Source organism: Phacochoerus africanus, chromosome 9 (assembly GCF_016906955.1).
Source record: "Phacochoerus africanus isolate WHEZ1 chromosome 9, ROS_Pafr_v1, whole genome shotgun sequence".
Lineage (NCBI taxonomy): Eukaryota > Metazoa > Chordata > Mammalia > Artiodactyla > Suidae > Phacochoerus > Phacochoerus africanus.
Window position 1 is genome coordinate 42748712 of NC_062552.1, and position 26337 is coordinate 42775048.

The 26337-nt window shown below is 43.5% G+C and overlaps 1 non-coding gene across 1 annotated transcript; it reads right to left on the reverse strand.

Annotated features, from left to right (window-relative positions):
- Positions 1–17562: 17562 nt before the first annotated feature.
- On the reverse strand, positions 17563–17669 carry LOC125137087 (U6 spliceosomal RNA). The gene has a single exon (XR_007137392.1). It is a non-coding gene; the product is annotated as a U6 spliceosomal RNA (small nuclear RNA).
- Between the last annotated feature and the right edge of the window lie 8668 nt (positions 17670–26337).

Consider the following 26337-nt stretch of genomic DNA (forward strand, 5'->3'; position numbering starts at 1 on the left):
AACACTTTGTTTTCTGTTTCTGTCCTGTATACTCTGTTGGCAGGCAACACTTAAAAGCCCTTCGAAGAGAAACTTTGTGGGTGAAGACAAATAAAGGCAACTAATAAAAAAAGCATGTGTTAACCAAATCCTGTATTTCCCACTGAATGATCCCATAATACTTCGAAAGATCATTCTGTTCGTCTTCTTGTATTATCGCTCTTTTGGCTTGGGGGGCAATAATATCTTAACTCCTACATCCGTTCCCCTAATCCAAAGACATTTCTGTAATTAAGTGAAAAGATGGCAAATTCAGATGTTTAAGAGGCTAAACTGCGGATTAAAAAAATCTCTTAGGAAGGATACTCTTAAAGTCACATGGATCAAGAATTCCACTGTTTACAAGGGGCTACAATTTTCAGAGAAAAGCCAGATTTTTAAAATTGAGTTAGTACAGAAATCAAGGTTATGAAGAAGAATAGAATATGTATTATCTGCTCCAAGCCTGTTATCTAAGTTCACTTTTGTTGTTCTTGTTGTTTTTCCTCTTTAGGGCCGCACCTGCAGCATATGGAGGTTCCCAGGCTAGGTAGGGGTCTGATTGGCACTGCAGCTGCCAGCCTATGCCACAGCCACAGCAACGTGAGATCCGAGCCTTGTCCATGACCCACACCACACACAGCTCATAGCAATGCCGGGTCCTTAACCCACTGAGAAAAGCCAGGGATCAAACCTGCGTCTTCATGGACTCTAGTTGGATTTTTTTTTGCTGTGCCGCAACGGGAACTCTCTCAAGTTCACTTTTGAATCTTGTACAGCCCTGGTGAGGACATGGGGGCAGAGGGAGTTTAGGTAATTCGCCCAGGTCATACAGCCTGCAGGGGCCAGAGCTGGAATTTGGATTTAGGAATCTATGGGAGTTCCCTGGTGGTGCAGTGGAAATGAATCCAACTAGGAACCATGAAGTTGTGGGTTCGATCCCTGGCCTCACTCAGTGGGTTAAGGATCCGGCGTTGCCATGAGCCGTGGTATAGGCTGCAGACGTGGCTCAGATCTGGCATTGCCGTGGCTGTGGTATAGGCCGGTGGCTACAGTTCTGATTGGACCCCCGGCCTGGGAACCTCCACATGCCACGGGCACAGCCCTAAAAAGACAAAAGACAAAAAAAAAAGGCAATGGAGAAGGGTTTCTCCTGAAATTTGGAGGAACAACTTGACCTTTCAGTTTTTCAAGGCTAAGCTTTAGAAACTGGCACGAGTTTTATTTTAACCCATGTGACTGAACTCGTTGCCATGGCAAATAACAGACACTTCTATTTACAGAGCACTGACCATGGGCCAAGAGTTTTGCATGGCTCTCTTCAAAATATCATATGGACCTGCAAAGCATTTTTTTTATTTATTTAATTTATCTACTTTTATCGTTTTGCTTTTTAGGGCCACACCTGTGGTGTATGGAAGTTCCCAGGCTAGGGGTTGAACTGGAGCTGCAGCTGTCAGCCTGCACCACAACCACAGCAATGCTGGATCCAAGCCATGTCTGTGACCTATACCACAGCTTGCAGCAGTGCCAGATCCTTAATCCACTGAGTGAGGTCAGGGATCAAATCTGCATCCTCACAGACACTGTGATGGGTTCTTAACCCACTGAGCCACAACAGGGACTCCTCGTTCAATTAATTTAAAAGCACTTTCCCTAGAAGAGGTCCCATGCTTCCCCAGATGGCCAAAGGCCTGGGACAAAATATTAAAGCACTTTCATGGTATGTCTTGCTGAGTTGAAGTGTGATGTCTCCCATAACTGCAGACATACCCATATTTAAATGAAAGCAGGAGGGAAGACCTCATCTAAAAGAGAAACAGAGTTTGGGTTTTGGCTTGTCTTTCTGATGGACAATGTGCCACTACTCAACCAGATTGGCCAGGGAGTTTGTTTCCTCGTTTGAGCCAAGCAAGCGGACAGGTGGAGATAATAAATTTGAGTCTTGAGAACTCCCCTGAGCAATGTGAGAAACCCTATTTCGTACCAGTGCCAGCACTAGCCCTTAGCCATCCTGATGAAACCTCTTCTTCTAAGATAATGACGGACAAAACAAAGAAATACCAAAGAAACAGCTAGGCTTGGGAACTGAGTTCACATCATCGATTTGTAAAAGCAACAGCTATTAGGGAATCCCCACAAGTACACACACACACACACACACACATACCCACACACAACAAAACTGGAAATGTGTTAAGCTTGATGAGAGAAGGGCCACATCATTTGTTATTCTATTTGAAGATACCGTATTTGACTTTCTAGTCACAGCAGAATGGATAAACCCAGAGCTGTTTTTGTTTCATCTGGTTAGAAAAGATATTCGCTGCCTATGGAGAATATCCCCCAGTGGAAAGAAACGAAGTTTGGTCCAAGGGAAAGCATTAAGTCTGTGTCAGGCATGAGCGCATAGGAGTCAGAGTCTAAAGCTTTGGTCCCAGAGAGCTCAGGGCTCCAGTGCTGGCCAGCTAAGTGATGCTAAGCTAACTTCTATGGCCCTGTTTCTTCATCCCTAAGGCAGGATCACACCTGCTGCATTGGCACTTGTAATGTTTAAATGATATGTGACCAGAGAGAAAAAAACAGAGAAACCTGATGGGAGCAACTTTTCTCAGAGTTAATCAAAAACCAAAGACTTCCACACACAAAAAAATAAGATGGATAGATGGAGGGATAGAGGTTGGTTAGATGGCTTGATAGGTGACAAAGCCTGCTGTGAGAGCTAATAGAAAATAGGGGGAGTTCCCGTCGTGGCGCAGTGGTTAACGAATCCGACTAGGAACCATGAGGTTTCGGGTTCAGTCCCTGCCCTTGCTCAGTGGGTTAGCGATCCAGCATTGCCGTGAGCTGTGGTATAGGTTGCAGACGCGGCTCAGATCCCGCGTTGCTGTGGCTCTGGCGTAGGCCGGTGGCTACAGCTCCGATTCGACCCTTAGCCTGGGAACCTCCATATGCCGCGGGAGCGGCCCAAGAAATAGCAACAACAACAACAACAACAACAACAACAACAACAAAGACAAAAAAAGAAAAGAAAAGAAAAGAAAATAGGTATTTTACAGTGTTCCCTGGAAAGTTCTTTTAATTTTCTGTATGTTTTAAAGTTTTCTAAATATAATATTGGGAGAAAAAAAAATCTAAAGGCTTTTCCGTAAGCAGTGAGTGGCATTTGGATATTGTGCCCCCAAGCTAGGGAGTGAGGAACATTCCTGCAGCTCCTGCTGTGTAGTTGGAGCTCAGGACCCTGTGTAGACAGTTCTGGGAAAGTCCAAGCAATCCAGTTTCCAAACATGGTGAACTTGAGCAATTCCATGAATCTGCCTTATTCTTAGTTTCCCTAAACAGCAAAATCTATGCCTGCCTCTTAGATATAAACGCCAATATACCTTGCACCATGATTAGGAAATTAGAGTTACAAATATTCTACACTCAAAAGGACCCTCAAATCCATCTAACCCAAACCCCTCATTTTATAGATGGACAGTTAGATGTTCAGAGCAAAAAGGCCATTTTCCCGAAGTCACACAGCTGATTAGCTGTGGCACTGACCTTTGAAGTTAAGTCTTCTTCAAGTGTTCCAGGCCAGTGCTCTGTCCATTGAATCAGTCTTCCTTCTTCTTCTTCTTCTGCTTCTTCTTTTTTTTTTTTTTTTTAAGAGCTGCACCTTCGGCATATGGAGGTTCCCAGGCCAGGGGTCTCATTGGAGCTACAGCTGCTGGCCTGCGGCACAGCCACAGCAATGTCAGATCTAAGCTGCATCTGCAACCTACACACAGCTCATGGCAACACTGGTTCCTTAACCTACTGACCAAGGCCAGGGATCGAACCTGCAACCTCATGGTTCCTAGTCAGATTTGTTTCCACTGCGCCATGACGGGAACTCCCCAGTCTTCCTTCTTGAGGCTTGTTCTTTCCATCTTGTGATATGGTTCAGACCAACGACATGACAACCAGGTGTAAAACCCTGGTGCAGAAGAGCAAACACCTAACAAGAGGCAACCCAGGGCTGGCGCAGTGCAACTGTCTCCCCTCTGGCTTTGCTGCTCTGTCCTCCACCCTCTGGCCATCCTAGATTCCATAGGATCAGGGGGCCTTGGGGAGGGCAGCCTTGAGCTCTCCAGGGAACTTGGGCCTGAGAAGCACCGTGATTTTTCTGTTTGGGGACCAGAACCTGGCATGTGGCAACTTCACAGGTCCAGCTGCAGCCTCTCAGCACATTATCTCTTGCTCCATCTCATCCGACCAGACCAGGGCAGAGAACCAGTTCCCTCTTCAAAGATGACTGGAGTCCTAAGGTCTGCCTCTGTACGTATACTTTCCCACACCAGCCTAGGAATCTCTAAACTCATGCTAACTTTGCAGAAGAGCCATCAGAGACCTTCTACCTCTTAGGAATTGTGTGTGTTTAGCACCTCTGCACCAAGGGCTCAGAAGCTGGAGAAAATAGCTTCTGCTCTCTACATCATCTTCCTATTTCTGCATATCATGCTAGTCTTCCAGCAGACAAAACCACAAACATTTCTTTTTTCTCTTTTTTTCTTTTTTGTGGCCGCACCTGCAGCACATAGAAGTTCTCAGGCTAGGAGTCAAATCAGAGCTGCAGGGGAGACATACACCACAGCCACAGCAATGCCAGATCCCAGCCACATCTTCGACCTACGCCACAGCTCACAGCAACGCCGGATCCTTAACCCACTGACTGAGGCCAGGGATCAAACCCACATCCCCATATTGACAATTCTGGGTCCTTAACCCACTAAGCCACAGCAGGAGCTCCAAAAATTTCCTTTTAAACGCCTGGTACTGGAATTCTTATGGCCAGGGGACTATATCCCCTTATTAGTTGCCGTGAAACTTGATGGCAGACCCTGAAGATTCCAAAAATCTTATTTTTTTTTTTTTAAAGGCTGCACCTGTGGCATATGGAAGTTCCCAGGCTAGGAGTCGAATCAGAGTTGCAGCTGCCAGCCTACACCACAGCCACAGCAACATGGGATCTGAGCCTCAACTGTGACCTACAACACAGCTCACGGCAGCGCTGGATCCTTAACCCACTGAACGGGGCCAGGGATCGAACCCACATCCTCATGGATGCTAGTCAGGTTCATTATTGCTGAGCCACCATGGGAACTCTGACGATTCCAAATATCTTCCACTGAGAAGTGAAGGTTGCCTATCTAAAAGTGAGATTGGAGGTCTGAATATTATTGCTTTTACAAAAATATTAAGTGACATACAATTTGGAGGGTATCTTTCCTGCCACCAGAGAAATCTCTGGAACTGACTGGCAGGGAACCAGCAGACACTAGCTTTTTTAAAATTTTTTTTTAACAATTTTATTGAGATTTAATGTACATATCCTAAAATGCTCTCATTCTAAGTGTAAAATGCAATGATTTTTTTTAGAATTTTAGAACATTTAGAACACTGTAGACCATTTTCATCACACTGAAGAGACCCCATCACCACACCCTGACCCTGTTATTGTCAGTACCAGGCGAGAGATGACAGTGGCTTGGGCAGCAGTGGCTGCAGTGAAGGCCATCAGAAGCAGCCAGAGTATGGACACATTTTGGAGAGTTAGCAGAGGACCTGGTGGTAGTGTGAATGAGCTAATTAGTAGACCCATTAATAGAAAAGAGACGAATGCTCAGAATGTTTCCCATCCACCCTTTTCACAAACTCAATTATGTGTGATGACAATTCTGCTGTCACAGAGGGAAGCTTTGCTGGGAGGCCTCTGTCAGTTGATTATGTTTCTAAATGGCTATGCGTGTGCCCGCTTCTTCTGGAAAGTTGCTCTTGCTTCTGGCTCTTTTGTGCAGCCTTCAGTCTTAGGAGCTCAGCTTCCTCTTGTGAGCTCTCTGGGGCTGGGTAAATATCGTAGTCTTGCTTGGTTTGATTTATTTTGTCTTATTTTTCCAAAGAACTAAAATGTCACTGGGGTATAATTTATATGCATCAAATGCACAGAGCTTACAAGACTAGTTTAATGTGTATGCCCATGAAATGTTCACCCTGTTTAGGATTAGACTATTCAAGGATGCACCTAGAGAGTCTCATGCTAAGTGAAGTCAGTCAGAAAGAGAAAGACAAATACATAGGCCATCACTTCTCTGTAACCTAAACTACGGCACAAGTGAACATATCTGCAAAACAGAACCAGACTCACGGGCATGGAGAACAGACTTGTAGTTGCCAAGGGGTAAGGGGGAGGGAGTGGGATGGACTTGGGGTTTGGGGTTAGTAGATGCAAACTATGACATTGAGAATGGAGAAGCAATGAGGTCCTGCTGTATAGCACAAGGAACTATATCTAATCGCTTGATATAGAACATGACATAAGAAAGGGAATGTATATATATGTATGACTGGGTCACTTTGCTGTACAGCAGTAACTGATACAAGGCTGTAAATCAACTCTAATAAAAAAATTTAAAAGAATATTCTTATAGCCAAAGATAGTTGCCCTAGGCCCCTTTCTAGTCAATTTCTACCATCCCCATCTGCCCTAAACTCTGTTCTGACTTCTGTTTACCATGAATTAGTTTGGCCTATTCTGAACTTCATCTAAGGAAATCATTAATGGTCATTTTTTAGTGTCTGGCTTCTATCTTTCAATACATTGTGTTTGAGATTCATCTATGTTATTGATTATGTCAGTAGTTGTTTCCTGGATGAATGATGCACAATTTTTTTTTATTAATTCACCACTTGATGGACATTTGGGTTGCTACTGGTTTGAGGCCCTTATGATTAGAACTGCAATAAAGCATTAGTCATAAGAACCATAGATATGGAAAATGCCTACATGTCCATTGATAGATGAATAGATAAAGAAAATGTAGTGAATACACACAACGGAATATTACTGAGCCTTAAAAAGAAAACCTACAATATGCAAAAACATGGGTGAACATGGAGGATGTTATGATGTGTGAAATAAACCGGTCACAGAAGACAAATACTGCCTGATTCCACTTAGTGAGGTGTGTAAAATAGCCAAACTCATAGAAGTTTAAAGTGGAATGGTAGCTGCCTGGATCCAAGGGAAAAAGGGAAATTGGAAGCTGATGTTCACTGGGAATTAAGTTTCACGTATGCAAGATGATCTTGTTCCAGAGATCTACTGTGCAACACTGCACCTGTGGTTAAGAATTCTGTTTTGTGAGTTCCCTGGTGGCTCAGCAGGTTAAGGATCTGGTGTTGTCACTGCTGTGATGTGGGTTTGATCCCTGGCCCGGGAACTTACACATGCTGTAAGTCAAAAAAAAAAAAAAAAAAAAAAAAAAAGCAAAACTATACTGTTTTGGGAGTTCCCATCATGGCGCAGTGGAAATGAATCCGACTAGGAACCATGAGATTTCAGGTTCGATCCCTGGCCTTGCTCAGTGGGTTAAGGATCAGGCGTTGCCGTGAGCTGTGGTGTAGGTTGCAGACTCAACTCGGTTCTGGTATTGCTGTGGCTGTGGTGTAGGCCTGCAGCTGTAGCTCCGATTCGACCCCTAGCCTGGGAACCTCCATATGCTTTGGGGTGAGGCCCTAAAAAGACCAAAAGAAAAAAACCAAAAAGACTATACTGTTTTCTGCAGTTAGAATTTTGTCAAAAGGCTAGACCTAATGTTAAATATTCTTACTACAAAAAACCAAAAACCAAAAAATAAATCCCAGCAGTGAACTCTGGGTTTACAACTTTTTATTTACCTATTTTCACTTCTTTGCAATAAATACTTAGGGGTGGAATTACTTGGCCCCAGGGTTGATGCATGTTATCACACTTCATCAGAGTTTTGTTTTTAATTTCATTTTTATGCATGGGAAGGCACACAAGCCTTTAGCTAGGACATCCATTTAAGGATTTCTGTCATCAAGCCTTACAAGAAAAATAATATGTGGAGATAATGATGAAGATAAAAATAATGATGAAGGGAGTTCCCGATGTGGCCCAGCAGGTTAAGAATCAAATTGCAGAGGCCAGTCCCTGTGGTAGCACATGTTCTATCCCCAGCCTGGTGCAGTTGGTTAAAGGGATGCAACGTTTAACTGCAGCATAGGTCGCAGCTGCGGATTGGAATCCCTGACCCTGGGAACTTTCATATGCCATGGGTGTGGCCATAAAAGAAAAATGAGGATGAAGAGGTAGGAGGAGCCTGATGATGCTTCTGTAGTACTTAGCATGCGTGCCTTTGTCTGTATTAATTTATTAAATCCTTACAGCAACATTGAGAGGTAGGTTTCATTATCCTTATCTTATACCTGACCAAACTCAGCCTCAGAGGCATTAACTGATGTTCTCTCTCTCTCTCTCTCTTTTTTTTTTTTTTGCTTTTTAAGGCCACATATGAACGTTCCCAGGCTAGGGGTTGAATCAGAGCTACAGCTGCCAGCCTACACCACAGCCACAGCAATTTGGGATCCGAGCTGCATCTGCAACCTACACCACAGCTCATGGCAATGCCGGATTTTTAACTCACTAAATGAGGCCAGGGATCGAACCTGTATCCTCATGGTTCCTAGTCGGATTCATTAACCACTGAGCCATGAAGGGAACTCCCGATGTTCTCTCTTTTAAAAATATTTTTTTTACTATTGTTGATTTACAGTGTTCTGTCAATTTCTGCTGTACAGCAAAGTGACCCAGTTATACATTTATATACATTCTTTTTTTCACATTATCCTCCATCATGTTCCATCACCAGTGATTGGATATAGTTCCCAGGACTACACAGCAGGATCTCATTGCTTATCCACTCCAAATGCAATAGTTTGCATCTACTAACCCCAAACTCTCAGTCCCTCCTATTCCCCCCCACCCCACCCCAGCAACCACAAGTCTATTCTCCAAGTCCATGAGTTTGTTTCTTTTCCACAAGTAGGTTTATTTGTGCCATATATTAGATTCCAGGTAAAGTCACTCAGACCCATGTTGAAGAAGCTTACGTTCTTTCTATCAATTCCACAACCTGGTATATGTGATGTGGGCCCTTGGAATGTCATCTCTCAGGACATGAATATCTTCCCGTGACAGCCTGATGTGACTTCTGAACGGCTGCTGTGCTTGGCAGCTGCTCTCTGGTGTCTGAGGGGCTGACTTTATGTCTGCCTGTCCACAGGGTCCCATCGACTCTCTCTTTGTCTGTCCTCTGCCTACCCCCTCCACTAAACCCCCGAACTCCTTTCTCTTCCCCTCCCGTTTCTCTATCAGCTTTGCCCCACCCCCTTCACCGCCACTGCTCCCCATCACTGGACCCTGTGATAATTGACCGAAACCTCTAAGCGGGCATCGTTGATTCAACTTCTCTGTGTGGTGACAAGAGTCTTCCCTCAAAACTGCTTAGCTGTTCTCTAAAATGTTTTGGTGTTTTTCTAAAGAATTGTGCCTCAAATCATTTTTTATAATAAGAGCATTTGACCTTTTTTAATAATCACCATGAAAAGCATAAAAAGTATGATGCGTTTGACTGTGCACATGCTGCTTATGTAGGCACTTTTCTTCTGTTTGATGAGAACTTAAAATGAATACATTTCCAGAAGAAAAAAACTGGATCTTTTATGATGTCATTTGAGTATTTTTCTGCTACAAATATATAATTATAATTAGGATAATTAACACACATCCCATGCCCTGATTTTTCGGCAATAAACTTCTGCCTAATAAGAGTAGCCTCTGATTTTAGTAGCTTTTCAAGTCATTTTCATACATGTTAAATTAATCTCCCCAACAACCCTCTGAGGCAGATCAAACAGAAGTAACTGGGAAGCATGACCATTAAGTAAGAAGTTGATAACTTAAGGAATTGGGAATTCTCTATAGTGTTGAATAGAACTGCTAGCTTAGGAGTTCCTGTCGTGGCGCAGTGGTTAACGAATCCGACTAGGAACCATGAGGTTGCGGGTTCAGTCCCTGCCCTTGCTCAGTGGGTTAACGATCCGGCGTTGCCGTGGGCTGTGGTGTAGGTTGCAGACGCGGCTCGGATCCCCGTTGCTGTGGCTCTGGCGCAGGCCGGTGGCTATAGCTCCGATTCGACCCCTAGCCTGGGAACCTCCATATGCTGCGGGAGCGGCCCAAAGAAATAGCAAAAAGACAAAAAAAAAAAAAAGGAACTGCTAGCTTAGCTTCATACATATTCCATTTTTTTTTGTCTTGTTGTTGTTGCTATTTCTTGGGCCGCTCCCGCGGCATATGGAGGTTCCCAGGCTAGGGGTTGAATCGGAGCTGTAGTCACCGGCCTACGCCAGAGCCACAGCAACGCGGGGTCCAAGCCGCGTCTGCAACCCACACCACAGCCCACAGCAACGCCGGATCGTTAACCCACTGAGCAAGGGCAGGGACTGAACCCGCAACCTCATGGTTCCTAGTCGGATTCGTTAACCACTGCGCCACGACGGGAACTCCCATTTATTTTTATTTATTTATTTTTTTTGCTTTTTAGGGCCACACCCGCATCATATGGAGGTTCCCAGGCTAGGGGTCAAGTCGGAGCTACTGCCATCGCCTGTGCCATAGCACAGCAGTGAAGGATCCAAGCTGCATCTGCAACCTACACCACAGCTCATGGCAACACTGGATCCTTAACCCATGGAGCAAGGCCAGGCATAGAACCCGAAACCTCATAGTTCCTAGTCAGATTTGTTTCCACTGGTGCCACAGCAGGAACTCCCATACATATTTGATATATATCATTTCTCAAACATCATGGGTAAAATCACAAATTCATCCCATTTTTGAAGATATTCTTTTTTTCCATTGAAATCAATTTTTAGTAGGAATTATCTTTTGAAATATCTAAATAATTTACAGCACAAAGTTGCTTATCATCCTGTGCTTACCAGAATTTCTGAAATTTAAGACAGGGATTTCTGTGACACCAAGGCTATAACTAATGTCTGATGGGCGCCCTCTTGTGGACCATGTAAGACCAAAAAGAGAGATTTCCGCTCAGGGAGTATTCAACAGTCTAAACACAGCAGCAACACCAATGTACAAACGGAAGCCCTAGCTTTAGCGTTACAAACACACACACACACACAAATAGAAGTTTATTCACAACATTATATATTCTTAGAATTTGAGGGCTTTTTGTTTGTTTGTTTGTTTGGGGGTTTTTTGGTATCCATAGCATATGGAAACTACCTGGCCAGTGATGGCGTCTGAGCCATAGCTGTGCCAATACCATATCCTTAACCCACTGCACCAGGCCAAGAATTGAACCCACGTCGCCACAGAGATAACCCTGGATCCTTAACCCCCTATGCCACAGGGGGAACTCTAGAATCGGAGATGTTAATCATCAAGGTATGACATACTATCACAGGTAAGAAAACCAAAGCTCCAAGAAGTTAAGTGACTTGTCCTCCAATCATAAAACATCATGAATCTGAGGTCCTACTAAGAAGTTAAGCCCCTTCATGTAAACTGCATTAACATGAAAGACTACCTAGGGATACATGTCAGGAGAAATACGTATGTGGAGTATGACAAATATTTTTTTTAATTTAGTAATTTCTTACTGCTGTGCATTCCTTAAACATTCTTGAAGTTTCTCACCCTGCAGAGAGTGCATTGGTGGAGAGGCTGGTCAGGAGGCTGGTGTGATTTAGAAGGGAGTAGTGATGCTGACTGCGATGGGGCGGGACTTATTGGGAAGAGTGTGAAGCGGGTGGTTTGAGTGTTGGGAATGAAGCCACATCCACATAACTGACCGAAATGGATTGCTATGAGGGGGGAGGGGCAAAGATGGTTCCTGAGTTTCTGCTTTGGGGCAGTTGGGTAGATAATAACTGAGGTTGGGAATGTGAGAGCAAAGACAGGCTTCTTTGAGTAATGGGACGAATGCTAAAATTAATAGGTGAGTTGTCTACATGTTTTTTGGGGGGATCAGAACACATGGTCTGAGGGAGTTCCCTTCATGGTGCAGAGGTTAACGAATCCGAGTAGGAACCATGAGGTACCGGGTTTGGTCCCTGCCCTTGCTCAGTTTGTTAAGGATCCGGCGTTGCCGTGAGCTGTGGTGTAGGTAGCAGACGCGGCTCAGATCCTGCGTTGCTGTGGCTCTGGTGTAGGCTGGTGGCTACAGCTCCGATTTGACCCCTAGCCTGGGAACCTCCATATGCTGCGGGAGAGGCCCAAGAAATGGCAAAAAGACAAAAACAAAAACAAAAAAAACATGGTCTGAAATCTTTTGTGAGTGCGTGTGTCCACATGGATATTTATTAACAGCAAGAGCATTAGAGGAATCATGCCTGGCTTGCAAGTGTTGATGAGACACAAAACAGGAAAAGTCATACTCCATATACGTATTTCTCCTGACATGTAGTCTCCTAGGTAGTCTTTCATGTTAATGCAGTTTTCATGAAGGGGCTTAACTTCTTAGTAGGACCTCAGATTCATGATGTTTTATGATTGGAGGACAAGTCACTTAACTTCTTGGAGCTTTGGTTTTCTTACCTGTGATAGTATGTCATACCTTGATGATTAACATCTCCGATTCTAGAGTTCCCCCTGTGGCATAGGGGGTTAAGGATCCAGGGTTATCTCTGTGGCGACGTGGGTTCAATTCTTGGCCTGGTGCAGTGGGTTAAGGATATGGTATTGGCACAGCTATGGCTCAGACGCCATCACTGGCCAGGTAGTTTCCATATGCTATGGATACCAAAAAACCCCCAAACAAACAAACAAACAAAAGCCCCTCAAATTCTAAGAATATATAATGTTGTGAATAAACTTCTATTTGTGTGTGTGTGTGTGTGTTTGTAACGCTAAAGCTAGGGCTTCCGTTTGTACATTGGTGTTGCTGTAAGTTATTTAGATATTTCAAAAGATAATTGCTAGTAAAAATTGATTTCAATGGAAAATGAGCTGCCATCCTACACCACAGCCACAGCAATGCAGGTTCTGAGCCAAGTCTGTGACCTACACCACAGCTCCTGGCAACACCAGTTCCTTAACCCACTGAGCGAGGCCAGGGATTGAATCCACATCTTCATGGATGCTAGTTGGGTACATTAACCGCTGAGCCATGACAGGAACTCTGGGTTTCAGAATTTCATGGGGTGGGGGAGTCCAAAAAAAGAGAGGAGGCTCTGAAATGCTGGATTCTTTAACAATGGCTTTTCAGGAACAGAGACAGACAGTTAATGACATGCTTTGGGACCTAAGGGGCTGAATAGAGGGTCCCAGATCACATTCAAAGGACAGTCACCAATTTTCCCTACTCTGGAGTCACAGAGATAAAGCAGAGAAAAAGTGGACATCAAAGAGAGGTGAACTTCAAAGCTGGTTATGGCTTACTGGTCGACCTTGTGCAAACTATTAATTTTTGTTGACGTTTTCTCATCTATAACATAGGTGACAATAATAGTCCCCACGTGGTATTAGCCTGCTCGGGCTGCTGTGACAAAATACCATAGCCCGGGTGGTTTAAAGAACAGAAATTAATTTTCTCACAGTAATGGAGGGCTGGAAAGTTTAAGATCAAGGTGCTGGCAAATTCAGGTTCTGGTGAGAGCCCTCTCCCTGGCTTGTAGGTGGCTGTCTTCTTGCTCTGTCCTCACATGGCCTTTCCTGGATGCACACTTACAGAGAGAGAGACAGTCGTTGCCCGGGTGTCTCTTCTTATGAGCATCAAGGCTCCACCCATATGGCCTCATTTAACCTTCATGCATTCTTTTTTTTTTTTTTTTGGTCTTTTTGTCTTTTTAGGGCCGCACATGCAGCATATGGACGTTCCCAGGCTTGGGGTCTAATTGGAGCTATAGCTGCCGTCCTAAGCCACAGCCACAGCAATGCCAGATCCAAGCCGCGTCTGCTACCTACACCACAGCTCACGGCAACACCGGATCCTTAACCCACTGATCGAGGCCAGGGATCGAACCCGATACCTCTTGGTTCCTAGTCGGATTCGTTTCTGCTGGGCCGTGATGGGAACTCCTAACCTTCAGGACTTCTTTAGACACCCTCATCCTCAAATAGAGCCACTCTGGGGGTTAGGACTAAAGTATTTGAATTTAATGGGTGAGGTGCAGCAGGTGGCGGGGGGTGGGGGTGGGGGGGCGTACATTCAGTCCCTAACATAGATCAAAAGGCTTGGGTGAAGATTAAGTGATTTAATGATGATAAAACTGGCTCTATTCTGGTTGCAGCACACCGTTAACACAGCGTGACTTTCTTTTCCTCTTAAGATACCTGTTCTAGCCATTATCCTAGCCATTATCCCATTTAAAGGGTCTACTAGCCATTATCCCATTTAAAGGGTCTACTACAGGAAATGTATTTTCTGCTCTTGGTAAATGTATTTTTACTTGGATCACAGCATCTAACAAAGAACAAGAGTGGACATTGCTGTGTCCCATGTCGTGAGTGCTAATACTTCCTGCTTTTGTGTTGCCTTTTGTACGCCGCCAAACCAGAGCCCAATTCCTTTGCTTCCTTTTTGAAGAGTTACCTCCTGCATTCTCAGGGTCTATGGCTGAAGGAATTCCAACCACCTTCACCCTTCTATACGTGCTTTCAGAGGGTGAGAAACTGGAGACCTTTGGTGATTATATTCTTTTCAAAACATAATACAACTCAGTACAATAGGACTCAGCACTTCCACTTATTGGAATTTGTCCTGAGGCAATAACTGAAGGTACACACACCTGCACATGCAAGGCTATTTATGGCAGCATTGCTTGCGATAAGCAGAGTCAACTGGAAATAACCTCCACACAGCACAGGCTTGGCTGCTCACCTCCAGCCCATCCACTTAGTGGAATTATATGCAACCAGTGCGAAGCATGCTGCGGAGGAATAGCTATCAACATGGGGAGCCGGGTATGAGCCATGCTAGAAACCTAACTAACATTTGTATGAAGAAAAATAAGCATGGCAGGGGGAGATCTAGGACATAGCCCAAGATGCCATGGTTATTGTTGGTGGTGGGATTAAAAGTAACTTCATCCTGCTGTGTCTTCTAGATTTTTGCACTGAGTAACTGTTCATTTGAATATAGGAAAGCTTAATGGACATGACTCCCTAAAAAGCTGAGGCATCCAAGTATCCATTGTATTTTGAGTGGGGCAATCTGTTGTGAGAGCATTAGGCACAAAGGGCCATTCTAGAGAAGGACAATCTAGAAATAAAAAAAATAGGTGTCATTACAACCTAGTAACTCCTTGAGAGCTCTGGTGGCCAAGATTTCCATCAATAAGATTTTATATTATTGTAAAATATGCATATATACATAATAAGAAGCTATAAGGGAATAGACTATATGTCAGAAGTGGAATTCATGGGTTTTTTTCGTATTTTTAAATATTCTAATTCTGAAATGCTTCATAATGGGCATCTTTTCATGTAATAAATGTTTTGTTTTTCCTGACCCACTAAGTGAAGAGGCTGAATTCTCAGGAAACATTAAGTTTAATGGCCTCAAGGATGAGGAATATGCAATATTCTTCCTGTTTTTCTCTTTAGCATCTAGCCTGGGACCAAGCGAATTTGGGGAACTGGATCAAATACCAGGTGGATGATTAATATGTCAAGATGGATTTTGCTGGCCCCTCATAGGAATAGTGTAAAAACTGGTGATTTTTTGAACACTTAAATAAATTCAATAAAATAAAAAATGGTGGGAGTTCCTCTCATGGCTCAGCCCTATCGAACCCAACTAGTATCCATGAGGACCCAGGTTCGATCCCTGGCCCCGTTCAGTGGTTAAGGATCTGGCGTTGCCGTGAGCTGTGGTGTAGGTCACAGACATGGCTCGGATCTGCCGTTGCTGTGGCTCTGATGTAGGACGGCCACTGTAGCTCGGGTTTGACCCCTAGCCTGGGCACTTCCATATGCTGCGAATGTGGCCCTAAAATAAATAATAAAAAATGGTGACATGAGAATTGCATTCAGCATTGGGAAGAGAATGTTTCTGCTTCTTCAGGAAAACAGTCAGCACTAACGAGATACATCCCTGGATAAGGACCAAAGCGCTTTTCTGAACATGTGGCCAACCATCGATTGCTTATTGTGTTCTGTGACCAGGCTCCATGGACCCACCCTCAGCATCTGTCTCTCATCCAGCTGGGCAGGGTCCCTGGATCTCTTCCCTCTGCAGGGATGTGTGGTCACTGGCAAAGAGCTTCAGAAGATGTTGCTTCCATCTGTTCAGCCACTTGATGGTCCAAACCCCAAACAGATGGCTGGGTATCCTCTGAAATACGTGGACCCAGGACTCGAAAGCCTGTCACAGCCTCCGCCACTGCCCTTCTTTCAAGAAGGTCAAAAACCAAAATGTCCTGAAACCCATGAAATTAAATTCACTCTAGGCCCCTGAGAATTCAGATAGAATAGTCCTCAGGGAGGGAAGAGCAACAGTTAAGTTCCATTAAATATGGAAATACATATTTAATGCACACATATTTAATACATATTTAATAAATACATTTTAAAATACATGGAAAGCCATGTAAATTTTTTCCTGCGCCTCAGCAGTTCTCTTGACTTAGTAATAAAAGAGGCAGAACAGGTCTCATGAGCTTCATATTATAAAAGAAAATATCAAAACATAGACTCAGTGCTTTGTCTAATGTCATCTTGCATGTTAGTGGAAGAGGGTGGGATGTCGATCCCAGGTTCCTAATTTTTTTTTAAGTCAGCTTGATTGAATTGTAACTTACATACAATAAACTTCACCAATTTTATTTATTTTTATTTTTTTATTTATTTTTTTGCTTTTTAGGGCTGCACCCATGGCATAAGCAGGTTCCCAGGCTAGGGTTCAAATCAGAGCTACAGCTGCTGGCCTACACCACAGCCACAGCAACACAGGATCCAAGCCACATCTGCGACCTACACCACAGCTCAAGGCAATGCCGGATCCTTAACCCACTGAGCGAGGCCAGGGACTGAACCGGCAACCTCATGGTTACTGGTCAGGTTTGTTAACCACTGAGCCACGATGGAAACTCCAACTTCACCAATTTTAAGTATACAATTCATTGAGTTTTGACAAATGTGTTCAGTTGCATAACCACCCACAGAACCAAGGTACAGACTATTTCTATCACCCCCAAACGTTTCCTTTTGCCCTTTGTCATCAGTCTCTTTCTATTCCCAACCTTTGGCCTCTGGCAACTGCTGATTTGGCTTCTATCACTATGATTTTTGCCTTTTCTACTGGCTTATATAAGTGGAATCACATAGCATATGGTTTATATCTTCCTTCTTTTTTATTTTTATTTTTCTTATTTTTAATGATTTTTATTTTAAAAACAGGAGTTCCTGTCGTGGAGCAGTGGAAATGAATCTGACTGGGAACCATGAGGTTTCAGGTTCAATCCCTGGCCTTGCTCAGTGGGTTAAGGATCCGGCGTTGCTGTGAGCTGTGGTGTAGGTCGCAGACGCAGCTCAGACCTGGCAACCTGGCATTGCTGTGGCTGTGGTGTAGGCCGGCAGCTGCAGGTCTGATTGGACCCCTATCCTGGGAACTACCATATGCCTTGGGTGTGGCCCTAAAAAGACAAAAGACAATAAAATAAAATAAAATAAAATAAATAAAAAATATTTTTTCTAAAAACATGGAACGATTCCTGAATTTGCATGTCATCTTTGCGCAAGGACCATGCTCAACTTCTCTGTATTGTTCCGATTTTAGCGAATGTGCTGCGGAAGCAGGCACTATCTTCCTTTCACTGAGCATAATGCTTTTGAGATTTGTTCATGCTGTTGGATGCACCAGTAGCACAATTCTTTTTATTGACTCAGTAGTATTCCATGGTAGCAGTCCTATGATGATTTGTGAATGTATCCCAATTTGTCTTTCTGCTTCCCTGTCAATCCATCTTTACTTTGGGATCCAGTAAAATGCTGAGGGAGGCTTGCCTCCCCTGATGTGCATCTGTCTAAGTTCCATGAGGGCCAAGACAGTGTCTGCCTGGTTCATGGCTATTTCCGAAATGCCCAACACAACACTTGGCACAGAGGATGCACCCAGTACTAACTTTATGGATGAAGGCATGAACAAATGAATGAACACCATACGGTGTAACTAAGCCAGGAGAATGGACACTGTCCTAAAAAAGGAAGCACATCATTAAACTAAATTCTCTGACATTTTTCAGGTTTTGGGTTCTCTATAGAACCTCTCTGAGCTCAAGCTTTTATAAAATGAGGGAGTTCCCCGATGGCTCAGTGGGTGAAGGGAATTGGCACAACATTGTAAATCAACTCTACTTTAGTAAAAAGAAAAAAGAATGTCAGTCACTGATGTCCTGTGAATAGCTGGGCTGAATGACATCACACCAGGAAAGGAAGAAAACTAGCCACACTCTGGTTTTTCAGCTGAATTTCTGGGAAGAGCAGTTCGGAACCCTCCCCCCATACAAAGTTCCCTGTCTTGAATGGCATTTCACTGCTATGCTTGCTGCTAGGGTGTAGGGTCCATCCCTGGCCTGGGAACTTCCTCTTGTCATAGATGTAGCCAAAAGAATAAAATAAGATCAACTGAGGACAACAATACTTACCTTACAGAATTGGTATGACAATGAAATGAAATAGCCTATGTAAAGCATTTTATGCAATGCCCATCCGGAATAAAGCTCTAATAAGTTATCTGGCTGATATCATCATAATCACTATTATTTGAATAAAAAGAAATGCCACCCACTGAAAGACTTAAATATACGACAGGACACCATCAAACTCTTAGAAGAAAACATAGGCAAAACACTCTCTGACATCAACATCATGAATATTTTCTCAGGTCAGTCTCCCAAAGCAATAGAAATTAGAGCAAAAATAAACCCATGGGACCTCATCAAACTGAAAAGCTTTTGCACAGCAAAGGAAACCAAAAAGAAAACAAAAAGACAACTTACAGAATGGGAGAAAATAGTTTCAAATGATGCAACAGACAAGGGCTTAATCTCTAGAATATATAAACAACTTATACAACCCAACAGCAAAAAAAGCCAATCAATCAATGGAAAAATGGGCAAAAGACCTGAATAGACATTTCTCCAAAGAAGATATACAGATGGCCAACAAACACATGAAAAAATGCTCAACATCGCTGGTTATAAGAGAAATGCAAATCAAAACTACCATGAGATACCACCTCACACCAGTCAGAATGGCCATCATTCATAAATCCACAAATAACAAGTGCTGGAGGGGCTGTGGAGAAAAGGGAACCCTCCTGCACTGTTGGTGGGAATGTAAACTGGTACAGCCACTATGGAGAACAGTTTGGAGATACCTTAGAAATCTATCCATAGAACTTCCATATGACCCCGCAATCCCACTCTTGGGCATCTATCCGGACAAAACTCTACTTAAAAGAGACACGTGCACCCGCATGTTCATTGCAGCACTATTCACAATAGCCAGGACATGGAAACAACCCAAATGTCCATCGACAGAGGACTGGATTCGAAAGATGTGGTATATATACACAATGGAATACTACTCAGCCATAAAAAAGAATGACATAATGCCACTTGCAGCAACATGGATGGAACTAGAGACTCTCATACTGAGTGAAATAAGCCAGAAAGACAAAGACAAATACCATATGATATCACTTATAACTGGAATCTAATATCCAGCACAAATGAACATCTCCTTAGAAAAGAAAATCATGGACTTGGAGAAGAAACTTGTGGCTGCCTGATGGGAGGGGGAGGGGGAGGGAGTGGGAGGGATCGGGAGCTTGGGCTTATCAGACACAACTTAGAATAGATTTACAAGGAGATCCTGCTGAATAGCATTGAGAACTTTGTCTAGATACTCATGTTGCAACAGAACAAATGGTGGGGGAAAAAAAATGTAATTGTAATGTATACATGTAAGGATAACCTGACCCCCTTACTGTACAGTGGGAAAATAAAAAAATTATAAAAAAAAAAAAGAAATGCCATCCAAAGTAGGGAACTTTGTGTATGTGTATGTGGGCTGGGGGGCAGGGGGAGGGGGGGTGTTGGTCCAAAATACTCTTCCCAGAAATTCAACCAAAAAACCCAAGTGTGGTTAGTTGACTTCCTTTCCTGGTGTGTAGTCATTCAGCCCAACTATTGATAGGGCATCAGTCACTGACTTTTTTTTTTTTTAGGGCTGCACCCAAGGCACATGGAGATTCCCAGACTAGGGGTTGAATCAGAGCTACAGCTGCGGGCCTACACCACAGCCACCGCAACACAGGATCTGAGCCTCATCTGCAACCTACACCACAGCTCACATCAATGCCAGATCCTTAATCCACGGAACGAGACCAGGGATTGAACCTGCAACTTCCTGGTTCCTAGTCGGATTTATTTCCGCTGTGCCACAACAGGATCTCCAATATATTTTTTTTTACTATCGTTGATTTACAGTGTTGTGCCCATTTCTGCTGTACAGCAAAGTGATGAGTCGTACATACATATATATATATGCATTCCTCTTCTTGTATCATCTCCATCCTGTCCCAAGAGACTGGATAGAATTCCCTGTGCTCTACAGTGGTGACTGACATGCTTGCTTGCGTGTCTGTGCCATGCTGTTCTCATCAGCAGGCACTGCTTTGGAAAGGGGCTGCAGCTCTAGCTTTCTCCAGTGGTAGTGGAAGCCCAGCTTATGCTCAAAAACTTGATTCAGCATATGAACAGAAAGAGACCTGTTACTTATTCAGGAAGCCTCCTTGTTGACTTGACAAGCTACCCCTGGAATTTCCAAAAATGCCCTTGCATAGGCCCGCCTCTAACCTTCCCTTTGTGTTAACTCTGCTTCCTGTTGAAGTGGCAGATAATGCCATTGGCCCTGAATAGAGCTGCTGGCCACTGGCATAAAAGAATCAGCTGTACCCAAAATGATGTTGTGGTTTTCAAAGAAAGGTGAGAGAACCATTCCCATGTGTTTTCTAAGAGTGCTGAAACTGTCATTCTCTGGATCCAGTTCAGCCTATGACTTAACCATCATCATGCAAACCTGAATGACTTTTCCCAGGACAAAGGAAAAGCCCCAAGCCAGGAATTCCTGTTGTGATTCAGCCTTAATGAACCCGACTAGTATCCATGAGGAGGCAGATTCAATCCCTGGCCTCATTCAGTGGGTTAAGGACCTGGTGTTGTTGTGAGCTGTGGTGCAGATCACAGATACGGCTCGGATCTGGCATTGCTGTGGCTGTGGCATAATTGCAGCTCCTGTTTGACCCCTAGCTTGGAAATTTCCATATGCCACAGGGGCAGCCCTAAAAAGCAAAAAAGAAAAAGCCCTAAGCCAAGCCCCACTGTTTCTTCTCCAACATCACATCTTTCCGAAGAATGTCCTTTGTCCTTCTTTGCCTCGCCCGCTGCAGCCGGCAGCTCTGGCAGTATTCTCTGTGACTAATAGAGTCTCCCTCTTTAAAACGCTTTAGGCTCCAAGAAGTCTCAGATGATCAGGAAGGACTTTGTATCTAACAATGAAGTATCATTTGTGCAGTTTTGCCCTGTTTCTTTGTACCCTCACTTCAGAGACAGTGGTGTTGAAATCCATTTCTAGGCTTGGGATGGAGCCAGTTGCAGCTGCCCAGGGTGACACATTAGCAAACCAAACTTTCATATTCTCATAAATGCTCCCTTTAGTCCTAAATGCAGAAAATCCAGCCTACCAATCCCCAAACGCCAAGCCCACACTGGGGTCTGTACTTATTTCCTTCTTCCTAGATCTTTCTACATTAGGTCAGCTTTGCGGCCCCAGCTCATCATGTCCTATTTCCTGGTTGTTTCTTCTAATGTTCTAGAAAGCACACTCTTGCCCCAAATCCCCTCCCCCAGTCCATGGATTGTTTCCCCTTGAATAAAGAGCATCAAACTCATCCTATAAATTGTTTTAGTTTTGTCATTTGACAGAAAACAGCTAGATTTCGTTAAAATCATGTTTCCAGAGTTCCTGTCACAGCTCAGTGGTAATTAACCAGGCTAGCATCCATGAGGACGTGGGTTCGATCCCTAGCCTTGCTCGGTGGGTTAATGATCCAGCTTTGCTCTGAGCTGTGGTGTAGGTTGCAGACACAGCTTGGATCCTGTGTTGCTGTGGCAGTGGTGCAGGCCGGCAGCTGCAGCTCTGATTCGACCCTTATCCTGGGAAACGCCATATGCCGTGGGTGCAGCCCTTAAAAATAAAAATTCCAAAAAAAAAAAATCATGGTTCCTTTCAGAGAAAAGCCCATCTCACTTTTTCTTTTTTTCTTTTTTTAAATGAGAGTTGCAACGTTTATTTCAGGTTCTCTCTTGTTTTCTTTTTCTTTCTTTTTTTTTTTTGTCTTTTTGCTATTTCTTGGGCCGCTGCCGCGGCATATGGAGGTTCCCAGGCTAGGGGTCAAATCAGAGCTGTAGCCACTGGCCTACGCCAGAGCCACAGCAACGCGGGATCCGAGCCGCGTCTGCAACCTACACCACAGCTCATGGCAACGCCGGATCGTTAACCCACTGAGCAAGGCCAGGGACCGAACCCGATACCTCATGGTTCCTAGTCGGATTCGTTAACCACTGCGCCACGACGGGAACTCCTGTTTTCTTTTTTTGTTTTTTTTTTTTCTTTTTTTGCCACACAGGCAGTATGTGGGAATTCCTGGGCCAGCGATTGAACCTACGCCACACAGCAGCAACCAGAGTCACAGCGGTGAGAATGCAGGAGTCTCAACCCACCAGGCCATCAGAGAACTCCCCCATCTCACTTTTATCTTCTCTTTACTCAACAATTTCCATGTGATGTATACATATATATATATTCTTTGTCAGAATATATTCTTTTCCCATGTAGATTATTGCAAGATGTTAAGTATAGTTCCCAGTGCTGTACAGAACTGAATCACTCTGCTGAACATGTGAAACTAACACAACATTGTAAACCAACAATACTTCAATTGAAAAATATATTTCTATATAAGAAAAAATAACAAAAACAAAAACAACAATTCCCATGTGTGTAGTCTTTCCTCCCAGATGCCTTGGTCCCACTTGGCCTCTTGGACAGTGATAATGCTTGTAATTAGCAGAGGTTAGAGATTTTTTTCTGAAATCAGTGGACAATCTTGGAGCTCTCAGCTGAGTCTGTTTCAACTTTAAGTACTCTATGAGGGTTCAATAAACAGGAAGAGAACTGGAAAAAAATGAAGCCTCTTGTCTGATTCTGTCCCACACTATATAAGATGGGTGAAAATGTCTTCTTTAGATCCTATAGGGGAGGAAATCTAAAGTCAAAAGCCACTCAGGAGTTCCCGTCATGGCACAGTGGAAACGAATCTGACTGGAAACCATGAGGTTTCGGGTTCCATCCCTGGCCTTGCTCAGTAGGTTAAGGATCTGGCGTTGCCATGGACTGTGGTGTAGGTCACAGACGCAGCTTGGATCTGGTGTTGCTGTGGCTGTGGTGTAGGCCGGCAGCTACAGTTCCGATTAGACCCCTAGCCTGGGAACCTCCACATGCCACAGGTAAGTCCCTAAAAAGACAAAAACAGAAAAAAAAAAAAAAAAGCTGCTCAAAGACTCCTGGGCATATATCTGGACAAAACTATGAATCAAAAATATACATGCACCCCTATATTCATAGCAGCACTATTCACAATAGCCAAGACATGGAAACAACCTAAGTGTCCATCGATAGGTGAGTGGATGAAGAAGATGTGGTACATCTACACAATGGAATACTATTCAACTATAAAAAAGAATGAAATAATGCCATTTGCAGCAACATGGATGCAACTAGAGATTCTCATCCTAACTGAAATTAGTCTGAAAAAGAAAGACAAATGCCATATAATGTCACTTATATGTGCAATCTAACCATGGGACAAATGAACCTAGTATAAAACGGAAACAGACTCACAGACATGGAGAACAGACTTGTGGTTGCCAAGGGGTAGTGGGCAGGGAGTGGGATGGACTGGGAGTTTGGGGTTAGTAGATGCAAACTATTACACTGAGAACAAATAAGCAATCGGGTCTTGCTGTATAGCACAGGGAACTATGTCCAATCTCTTGATATGGAACATGATATAAGAAAGGGAATGTATATAAATTCATAACAGGGTCACTTTTCTGTACAGCAGAAATTGGCACAACATTTTAAATCAACTATAATAATAATAAAAAGAAAGTAAAAACCCACTGAATGCCCACCTGGATGTAGAGAGCAGCTTACCAGGGACCTCAGTGCACAGGAAAGGCAGAAGTCTCTGCACCGTTCTCCAAAGGAATCTGCTGGTATTGGTCTCGGTACAGCCCCAAACAGAGCTGCTGTAAAAGTCAGTGGCCCCCACATTTTCCAGACAAGATTCACCTTCATGCTTGTTAAAAATGTGGGTTCTCCAGCTGCACCCCAAAAAGGTTGTTCCTATAAGTGTTCTGGAGTAGAATTCTTTCTGCATTGAAAATCTCCAATTCTTTATACCTGCTAGGTTCCCCCCTCAGAAACTGGAGGCTGCTAAGATCTTTTGATTTTTCTTTGAAAAATGGAATGGGGGAAGCTACCTAATAACCGCAACCTGAGTGGGAGCCTCTGATTAACATAAATTCCCTAGACCTCTGCTTATCAAAGTGTATTTCACAGATTGCCTGCATCAGAATCACGGGGGTGCTTGGAGTTCCTGTTGTGGCTCAGTGGTTAATGAACATCACTAGTATCCATGAGGATGCGGGTTCAATCCCTGGCCTTGTTCAGTGGGTTAAGGATCTGGCATTACCTTGAGCTGTGGTGTACCTTGCCGAAACAGCTTGGATCCTCAGTTGCTGTGGCTGTGGTGTAGGCTGGCAGCTACAGCTCCAATTAGACCTCTAGCCTGGGAACCTCCATATGCCATGGGTACGGCTCTAAAAAGACCAAAAAAAAAAAAAAAAGAAGCATGGGGGTGCTTATTAAGAATGCAGATTCCCGCTTCTCCCCCTATTGATCTGCCTCAGAATTTCCCTACTCCAGGCCCAGGAATTTGTAGTTTAACAAGCTTCCCAGGGGATTTTTGAAAGACTCTGTAACTTGGGAACTGTTGCCCTAGAAGCTAAGTCTTCTTAGTAAACTGTTGGAGATAGAACCCTGGGGTATATGGGGCTCTGCCTGCTGCAGATTGATGACTGCCAGGAACCAGGCGTAGGTAGAAAAAGATGCCTCTAAAAATTTCAGGTGGAATTTTAGGAGTATTGCCAGGAGGTGTGCGATGTTTGGCAGGTTTCTTAATTTTTTAAAATTGAATTATTACTATTATTATTATGTTTTAGCGCCGCGCCCATGGCATATGGAGATTCCCAGGCTAGGGGTTGAATCGGAGCTATAGCTGCCGGCCTACACCACAGCCACAGCAACACCAGAACTGAGCCCTGTCTGCAAACTATACCACAGCTCACAGCAACCCTGGATCCTTAACCCACTGAGTGAGGCTAGGGATCAAATCCACAACCTCATGTTTCCTAGATGGATTAATTTCCGCTGTGCCACGATGGGAACTCCTTAATCGAATAATGATTTATTTACAATGTTGTGTTAGTTTCAAGTGTACAGCACAGTGATTGTTATACCACTGAATGTATGTATACTGTGTGTGTGTGTATGTGTGTGTGTATATGCACACAGTATATGTATAGGTACATATATGTATAGGTACAGTGCTTCTCCTGGGCACGGAGGTCCCTGGAGAATATATATATATATATACACACACACACACACACACGTACATACATATATGTATATATATTTTCAGATTCTTTTCCCTGATAGGTTATTGCAAAATATCAAGTATAGTTCCCTGTGCTATATAGTAAGTCTTTGGTGCTTATCTATTTTATAGTAGTAAAATCCTCAACTCCTAATTTACCCTCCCCCCACCTTTTCCCTTTGGTAACCATACATTTGTTTTCTATGTCTGTGGGTCTGTTTCTGCTTTGTAAATAAGTTTATTTGTATCTTTTCTTAGATTCCACCTGTAAGCGATATCATATGATATTTGCTTTCTCTGACTTCATATAGTGTGATAAGCTCTATGTTCACTGCTGCAAATGGCAGTATTTAATTTTTTATGGCTGAGTAGTAGTCCATTGTATATATACAGTTCCGTAGTCTATAAAATGGGGCTAGATAGTGTCTACTTCACAGAACTACCATGATGATTACATAAGCAATTAAATAAGCAACTGTAGATCCTTGGAACCACACCCAGCTCACAGTACAAACTAAGTACATGTCAGTTCTGCTGCCTCTGCTTCTCTTACACTTTATCACTATCTCAATTTTCACCATCTTGAGGGTCAATTCTCTAAAACTCAGGGTCAGCAAATTATGCCTTTTACCTTTTTTTTTTTTGTCAATAGTTTTGCTGAGATACAGCCATGGTTGGG